At 41.6% G+C, this 8,571-nt stretch overlaps 1 pseudogene; it reads right to left on the bottom strand.

The window, feature by feature from the left end:
• Nucleotides 1–6,824: 6,824 nt before the first annotated feature.
• Nucleotides 6,825–7,891, bottom strand: LOC103743382 (annotated as a pseudogene).
• Between the last annotated feature and the right edge of the window lie 680 nt (nucleotides 7,892–8,571).

The following is an 8,571-nucleotide window of genomic DNA, read 5'->3' as shown; positions in this document are numbered from 1 at the left end:
GTTCAAATCCCAGCACCCATGTGGTGACTAACAGCCATTTGTAACTCCATTTCCAGGAGATATGATGCCTTCTTCTGTCCTCCATGTATACTGCACGACATGAGTGCACTTACATACATGCAGGCATAACACTTGTACACATAAAATAAAAATAAAAAAGTTAAAATATGTAATTCATTGCCCTTGAGATGTGAAAGATTACATGTCACCTGGTTTCTTAACTTTTTGCATATACTTATTTTTCAGTATGGTTCATTTCTCATTGAGAATAACTGTGTTCATATGCTTAAAAGAATGGATCTTATAACTCATGGACTAGTTACATCCTAAGTTACGATATCCTAAGTTATACCTACATCACATTTTTTTGGAATGGAAGTAGGAAAAGAAGTCTAAGAATTGTGGGGGGAGTTTTCTTTTTAGTCTGTCGTTAAGAACTCTGTAACAATTGTGAATAATGGGAAGTTAAATGTAAAGAAATGACTGTGTACAGCCCAGTATCTTCCTTACTTTAAGTAAGAAACATACATAATTCACATTCCTCAAGTAGTGCTCTTTCAGAGGACCCGGGTTTGGTTCCCAGCACCCACATGGTGGCTAACAAGTGTCCGTAACTTCAATTCCAAGGGACCTGACCCCCTCTTCTGGCCTCCATGGAAATTGCATGACACAGGTGTACTTACATACTTGTAGGCAAAACACTCATACACATAAATAAATGAATTAAATGAAAAAGTAGTGAATAAAGATTATGTATCATCTGACTTCTCATATTCTCATGTACCTATATGGTTACTTTCTCATTGGCAGTAAATGTTTCAGGTGCTTCAAGGAAAGGAAGCTTATAACTCAGGAAGTATTTCACCTACATTGTAAACCTATTTCTACATTTCATTGTTTTTGGAATGGAACCAGAAAAAGAAGTCCAAGGATTCTGGGAACTTTCTTTTTAGAAAGTCATAAAGACCTATGTACCACTTGTTAAGAATGCAATGTTAAATGTAAGAAATGTCCGCTTATATCTCAGCCTACTTCTTACTAAGAATCTTCTGTAACTTACTTCCCTCAAGGAGTGAAAGAAGATTTTATGTCATCTTCCTTCTTAACTGTTTCCTTCTTCTTTTTTTGTTTTTTATTTTTTTTGTTTTTTATGAGACAGGGTCTTCCTGTAGCCCCAGCTGGCCTGGAACTCACTATGTAGATCAAGCTGGCCTTGAACTCACAGAGATCCACTTGCCTCCCAAATGCTGGGATTAAAGGCATGTGCCAACACACCTGGCTCTGTTTCCTTATTATATAACAATATGGTTGATTTCTCATTGGGAATAATCATGTTCATATGCTTAAAGAATTGATGCTTATAACCCATGAGGTGTTTTACCAACATCTTAAGGTAATGCCTGCATGAATTTAACCTGAAACTAGCCCTAATCCTAGCCCTAAACCTAACACTATCAGCAACCCTAACCCCAAACAGTACCTTAACTAAATTAACCCTAACCCTAACACCAATACTAACCCTATCCTAATCATAACTATAACCCTAACCCTAGACCAAACCCTGGTCCTAAATCTAACTGTAATGTTTATCATAACTCTAACCCTAACACTTTTTGCAACCCTAACCCCTAACACTTCTTTAACTAACCCTAATCTCAACCCTAACCCATATCCTTAAGTGTAATCCTACACTCATCCCTAGCCCGAGTTCTAGCCCTAACACTAACCCTAAAATTAACCAAAAACCTAACACTGTGCTTAACTACAACTGTACCCTAAATCCTAGCAATAGTCATAACCCTAAAACTAATCCCTAATCTTAACTTTAACCCTGATCCTAACCCTTATCCTAATGTTATCTTTAATGATAAATATAACTTTATACCAAACTGTACCACTAACCCTAATACTAACCTTAATCCTAGACCCTATCCCTAGCCCTAGCCTTAACCCTAGTCAAAGATCTAGCCCTAGCTGTAGCTCTAGCATCCAACCTAACTCTAAAACTAAAACTAACCCTAACCATAACACTAACCTTAAATACTAACAGTAGCCGGGTGTGGTGGTGCACGCCTTTAATCCCAGCACTCGGGAGGCAGAGGCAGGTGGATCTCTATGTGTTCAAGGCCAGCCTGGTCTACATAGTGAGTTCCAGGACAGCTGGAGCTACAGGGAGACCCTATCTCAAAAAGACCAAAAAAAAAAAAATACTAACAGTATCCCTAACTTTAACACTAACCATAAACCCTAAGCCTAACACCAATCTGAACAACTAGCCCCATCCAGAACCCCAATCTTAACCCCAACCCTAAGCCTAACCCTAATTCTTTTCTCTAAACCATAAATGTAACCTTATCCATAACTGTAAAACCACCCCTATGCCTAACCCTAACCCTATCTCTAACCCTAGCCCTAACCCTAACCCTAACCTAAGTTAAGCTTATCACTAGCCCTAGCCGTACGTCTAACTCTAAACCTAGTTCTAGCCTAGGACATGGACCTAGCCCTAAACCTAAACCTAGCACTAGCCCTATCCCTAATCCTAATGCTTTTTTTTTCCCCCTTTGGTCTTTTTGAGACAGGGTATGCCTGTAGCTACATCTGTGCTGCAACTCACTGTGGAGATCAGGTTGGTCTTGATCTCACAGGGATCCACCTGTCTCTGCCTCCCAAGTGCTGGGATTAAAAACATGTGCCAGGCCTGGCTGCCTAACACTAACTTTAACCCCTAACCCTAACCTTAACACTTATCTTAACCTAACCTTAACCCCAGCTCTGACCCAAAACCCAACAGTAGGATAAGGGTAGACTAATCCCTAGCCCTAACTTTAACCCTAAATCTAACCCTAATCCTAACCTTAAAACTAACCCTAATTCTAAATGTACCAAGGGCAGCCCCAATCCAGTGGGTTAGGGTTAAGCCTGTGTTAGGGTTAGGATTAGAATTAGGCCTGTGTTAGGGTTACAGTTAGGGTTAAGGTAATGTTTAGGTTTAGGTTTATGTTTAGATTTAGGGTTAGGACTGGGCTAGGGCTAGGATAAGGGCCAAGTCTATGGCCAGGGCTAGGTTTAGGATTTAGGGCTAGGGCCTGCGTTAAGTTTAGGGTTAGGGTTAGGGCTATGGTTGGGGCTAGGATTAGGGATAGGATTAAAGTTAATGTTAGGGTCAGTGCTGGGGTTATGTTACAGTTAGGGTTAGGACTAGTGAAAGGGTTAGTATTAAGGTTAGGATGAGGTGGGTTTAGGGTTAGTGTGGATTAGGGGTTGGGGTTAGGGTTAGGGTAGGTTTTGGGGGTTAGCGTCAGGTTTATAGTTAAGGTTAATGTTCTGGTTAGAGTTAGGGTTAGGGTTAGAGGTTAGGGTTAGAATTAGGATTATTAATAGGTTTAGTGCTATTTTGGGGGTTAGGGCTAGTGCTAGGTTTAAGCTTAGGGTTAGTCTTAGTGTTAGAGATAGGATTAGGGTTAAAATCAGGGTTAGTATTAAGCGATTAAGGTTCAGGTTTGGGTTAGTTTTTACTTTTGTTTTTGTCTTTTTGAGACAGGGTCTCCCTGTAATCCCAACTGACCTTGAACTCATAATGTAGACCAGGCTAGCCTTGAACTCAGAGATCTGTCTGCCTCAGCCTCCTGAGTGTTGGTACTGAAGGTGTGTGCCATTACACCTGGCTTTTTAGGGTTAGTTTTTAGGGTTAGAGTTAGTGTAGGGATGAAGCATTGGCATTGGTGTTAGGATTAGGGTAGACTTTAGGGTTAGGGTTATGGTTACAGCTAATGTTTGGATTAGGATTAGGGTTAGAGGTTCAGGTTATAGAATTAGGGTTAGGTATAGGTTTATTGTTAGTGTTAATTCTAGGGCTAGGGGTAGTGCCAGATTTAAATTTAGGATTAGTGTTAGTGTTAGGACTAGGGTTTGGTTAGGATTAGGGTTAAAACTAGAGCTTGGTCTTGTTTTAGGCCTAGGGCAAAGGCTATATTTTAAATTAGGGTTATGATTAGATCTAGAGTTAGAGTTAAGGCTGGGGTAATAGGGCTACAGTTAGATCTAGGGTTTGGGCTATGATTAGGGTAAGGGTTAGGATAAGGCTTTTAGGGCTAGGTTTAGGAATATGATTAGGGGTTTAGTGTTAGGGTTATTTTTAGGGTTAGGGCTAGGGTTAGGGTTAGGATAGTGTTAATATTAAAGTTAGGATTAGGGTAGGGTTAGGCATAGGGTTTTATTGGGGTTAGGTATAGGATTAGGGTAGGTTTTAGAGGTCATGGTTATGGTAATAGTGTGTTTAGGGTTAGTGTTATTGTTAGGGTTAATGCTATGTTCAAGGCTATTGCTAGATTTGAGTTTAGGGTTAGTGTTGCTGTTAGGGCTAGGGTTTGGGTTAGGGTTAAGGTGGAGGCTAGAACTAGGTTTACTTTTAAATGTAAGGGTTATTGCTAGAGTTAGGTATAGGTTATGATTAGTGTTAAGACTAGGGTTAGGGTTAGGGTTATGATTATGATTAGGGTTAGTGTTAATGTTAGGGTTAGTGTTAGTGTTAATGTTAGAATTAGGTTTAGGGATTATGTTTAGGGCTAGGGATTAGTGTTAGGATTTAGAGTTAGGGTTAAATTTAGTGTTGGGATTAGGTTACGGTTAGGGGTTAGGGTTAGTATTATGGTTAGATTTAGGATTATAGTTTAGGTTTAGGATTAGAGTTAGGGTTCATGTTAGATGTAAGGGCTATGTTATGTTTAAAGTTAGGATTAGATTTGAGGATTGAATTGGGTTTAAATTTAGCTTTAGAGTTAGGGTTAGTGTTAGGGGTTAGAAGTTAGGGATGCTGATTGAGTTATAGGGTTAATTTTATGTTAGGGTTAGGTTCGGGGCTAAGGGTAGGGTTACAGTTAGGGTTACTGTTAGGATTAGGGTTAGCATTAGGGCTATACCTAAAGCTAGGGTTAGAGTTAGGGTTAGGACTAGGACTAGGGCTTGGTCTAGGGTTAGGTATAGGGTTAGTATTAGGTTTAGTGTTAGGGTTTACTGTTTAGGGTGAGGGTTAGCAGTTAGGTGTTAGGAGTTGGGGGGTAGGGATAGGTTTACTGTTAATGATTAGGGTTAGAGTTTGGTTTAGTTTTAGAGGATACTATTAGGTTTAGGGATAGGAGTTAGGGTTAGGTTTAGGGGTATGGATATGGTTAAGGTAGGGTTAAGTTTAGCGCTAGGGTTTGGACTAGGTTTAGGGTTAGGGTAACCCTTATAGTTCAGTCCAGAGATAGGTCTAGGCTTAGGGCAAGGGCCAGGGTTAGCTCTAGGTTTAGTGCTAGTGTTAGGGTTTGGGCTAGGTTTTAGTATTAGGGCTAGGGTTTGGATTATATTTCAGATTCATTGATATTGTAAGGATTAGTTTTGGTTTGGGAATGGTGTTGGGGTTAGAGGTGGTGTTATGTTTAGCATTATGGAGTATAGTTACATTTAGAGTTTGTGTTAATGGTTAGGTTTTAGGGGTTACATATTGGGGATAGGGTTAGGATTAAATGTTAGGGTTAGAGTTAAGGGTAGGTTAAGGCTGGGGTTAGGGTCAGGTTTAAGGTTATATTTAGGTTTTAGAGTTAGGGTTAATGTTGGGGGGTAGGTTTAATGTTAGTGTTAGAGCTAAGACTAGGGTTAGGACTAGGGCAAGGTCTAAGGTTAGGGATAGGATTAAGGCTAAGGTTATGGTTAGGGGTCAGGTTAGTGAGTTAGAGTTATGAGTCATGGTTATTGTTAGGGTTAGGGTTTACTGTTAGTATTAGTATTCGGGTTAGAGTTAGCTTTAGGGTTAGGGTTAAGGTTAGCGATTAGTGTTAAGGTTACATTGGGATTGAAGATGGATTAGGGTTATGTTAGGATTAGGGTTAGGGGTCAGGGTTAGGATTTATTGTTAGTGTTAGGGGTTAGGGTTAGATTTTAGGGTTATGTTTATTGTTAAGATTAAGAGTCTAGGAGTTAGTGTTATGGGTTAGGGTTAGTTTTATGAGTTAGGGTTAGAGTTATTGTTAGAGTTAGTTTTTAGTGTTAGTTTTATTGTTAGGTTAGGGTTTTAGGATTAAAGTTAGTTTTAGGTTTGTTTATTTATTTATTTATTTATTTATTTATTTATTTTTATAAGGTGTGTACTTTTATTAAACTGGTTAAGTTAGTGTATAGGCAAGTCCTGGCTGCCTCACACCTCAACCCACTCCTAGGGAGACAAAAAACCTTTACATATAAAGTTGGGGGGAAAAGATGGGGGTGAAGATGGCTGACCATTCAAAAATAAAAACAAAAATAAAAGAGTATTAAAGTGTAAGATTTAAAAAAAGAAATTTCAGTACATAATTTACACAAAAGTGATGCTGTCTTCTCTGCATGGACTCAGGGTGTGTGAACTGGGCCATTCTTTGGGAGTGGGGGTGGCTTTCGGGAGGGACTTCCTGTAACCAGGGATATTTGGAATGACTATTTAAAAAAAAAGTATGAGGCAGGTAAATCTCTGTGAGTTTGAGGCCAGCCTGGTCTACAGAGTGAGTTCCAGGCCAGCTGGGGCTACAGGGAGTCCCTGTCTCAAAAAGACCAAAAAAAAAAAAAAAAAATACAATCAAAGTCTTAGCCACATTGTAGAACTTGGGGGATAATTGCTCCAACCAACTGCTATCCCTTTCACAGTTACTGTTTTTAAATCCTGAGTCAAAATCGCCAAAACAAACAAACAAACAAAAACCAATTAAAAATAAAAAGCCATGCCAATGTTATCTTTTTTTTTTTTTTTTCCTGCACCAGGTAGGTTTTATCAAGAAAGGGTGAAACAGCTCACTCAGCTAGCAGTCCATTTAGAAGCATTTGCAGTGGACAATAGAGAGGCCAGGCTCCTGGTACTTCTGCTTGCTGATCCACAACTGCTGGAAGGTGGACAGAGGCCAGGATGGAGCCATGGATAAACACGAAGCACGTGTTTGCAGGAGGAGCAATGGTCTTGATATTCATTATGCTGGGAGCCAGAGCAGTGATCTCCTTCTGCAAGCTGTCTGCGATGCCAGGATACATGGTGGTACCACCGAACAGCACTGTGTTGGCATAGAGATTCTTGCAGATGTTGATGTCACACTTTATGATGGAATTGAAGTTAGTTTTGTGGTTACCACAGGATTCCACGTGCAGGAAGGAAGGCTGGAAGAGTGCCCCCAGGCAACGGAAGTGCTTGTTGCCCATGGTGATGGCCTGGCCATCATGCAGCTCATAGTTCTTCTCCAGGAATGAGAAAGATGCAGTGGTAGCCATCTCTTGCTTGAAGTCCACGGGGACATAGTATAGCTTCTCCTTGATGTCACACACAATTTCCTGCTCAGCTGTGGTGGTGAAGCTATAGCCACAGTTGGTCAGGATCTTCATGAGGTAGTCTGTCAGGTCCCAGCCAGCCAGTTCCAGACACAGGACGGCATGGGGGAGAGTGTAGCCCGCATAGATGGGCACAGAGTAGGTGACCCCGTTGCCGGAGTCCATCATGAGCCACTGGTATGGCTAGAGGCATATAGGGACAGCACAGCCTGGATGGCTATGTACATGGCTGGGGTGCTGAAGGTCTGGAACATGACCTGGGTCATCTTTTCATGATTGGCCGTGGAGTTTAGAGGGGCCTCGGTGAGTAGCACTAGGTGCCCCTCAGGGCCCACATGCAGATGGTTATAGAAGATGTGGTGCTAGATCTTCTCCATGTTGTCTCAGTTGGTGACAAAACTTGATGGGGTACTTCAGGGTTAGGATGCCTCTCTTGCCTCTGGGCCTCATCTCCCACGTAGGAATCCTTCTGGCCCATGCCCATTATCACGCCCTGGTGCCATAGAAAGCCCACACTGGAAGGGAAGCCTGCCCAGGGAGCATCATCACTCACTAAGCCGGCTTTGCACGTGCCACCTGAACACAGCCATAGAGTCATCTTTGGCAAACTGGGTGGAGGCTGTGGAATGGAGGAAGAGCAGATGCGAGAGACCTGTGCTCGCTGGGTGGACTTGAAAGTCAGTTTAAGGTTTATTTTTATAGTTAGTTTTAGGGCTGGGCCTAGGACTAGCAGCAGGGCTAGGTTTAGAGGTAGGGTTAGTTAGGGCTAGGGTTAATTTTAGGATGTGGATAGGGTAGGGATTAGTGTTGGGGTTAGAATTAAGGTTAGGGTTATGTTTAGGGCCAGGGTTATTGTTTAGAGTTAAATATAGGATTAAGATTAGGGTTGTTAGTGTTAAAAGTTAGGGTTAGGCCTGGAGTGGTGGCACACACCTTTAAATCCTAGCACTCAGGAGGCAGAGAGCAGTTGGATCTCTGTGAGTTCAAGGTCAGCCTGGTCTACATAGTGAGTTCCAGGCAATCTGGGGCTACAGGAAGATCCTTTCTCAAAAAAAAAAAAAAAAGAGATTCTCCCTGCCCTCCTTGAGAGAGTCCAGGTCTGTGGAGACCCTCCCCCAGTACATCAAAGCCCCAAGATTTTGCAAGCCCCACAAAGCAGGCCCTAAGGGCCCCTTGGAAAGCAGAAACTGAATCAGTGACTACACTGACAATGTAGGAGCTGCCTCAGCACAAGCTACTTCC

The sequence above is a fragment of the Nannospalax galili genome, unplaced genomic scaffold, assembly GCF_000622305.1.
Source record: "Nannospalax galili isolate Female #2095 unplaced genomic scaffold, S.galili_v1.0 scaffold441, whole genome shotgun sequence".
Taxonomy (NCBI): domain Eukaryota; kingdom Metazoa; phylum Chordata; class Mammalia; order Rodentia; family Spalacidae; genus Nannospalax; species Nannospalax galili.
The sequence above is the reverse complement of the archived record's forward strand: the minus strand, read 5'-3'. Positions and strand labels throughout refer to the sequence as shown.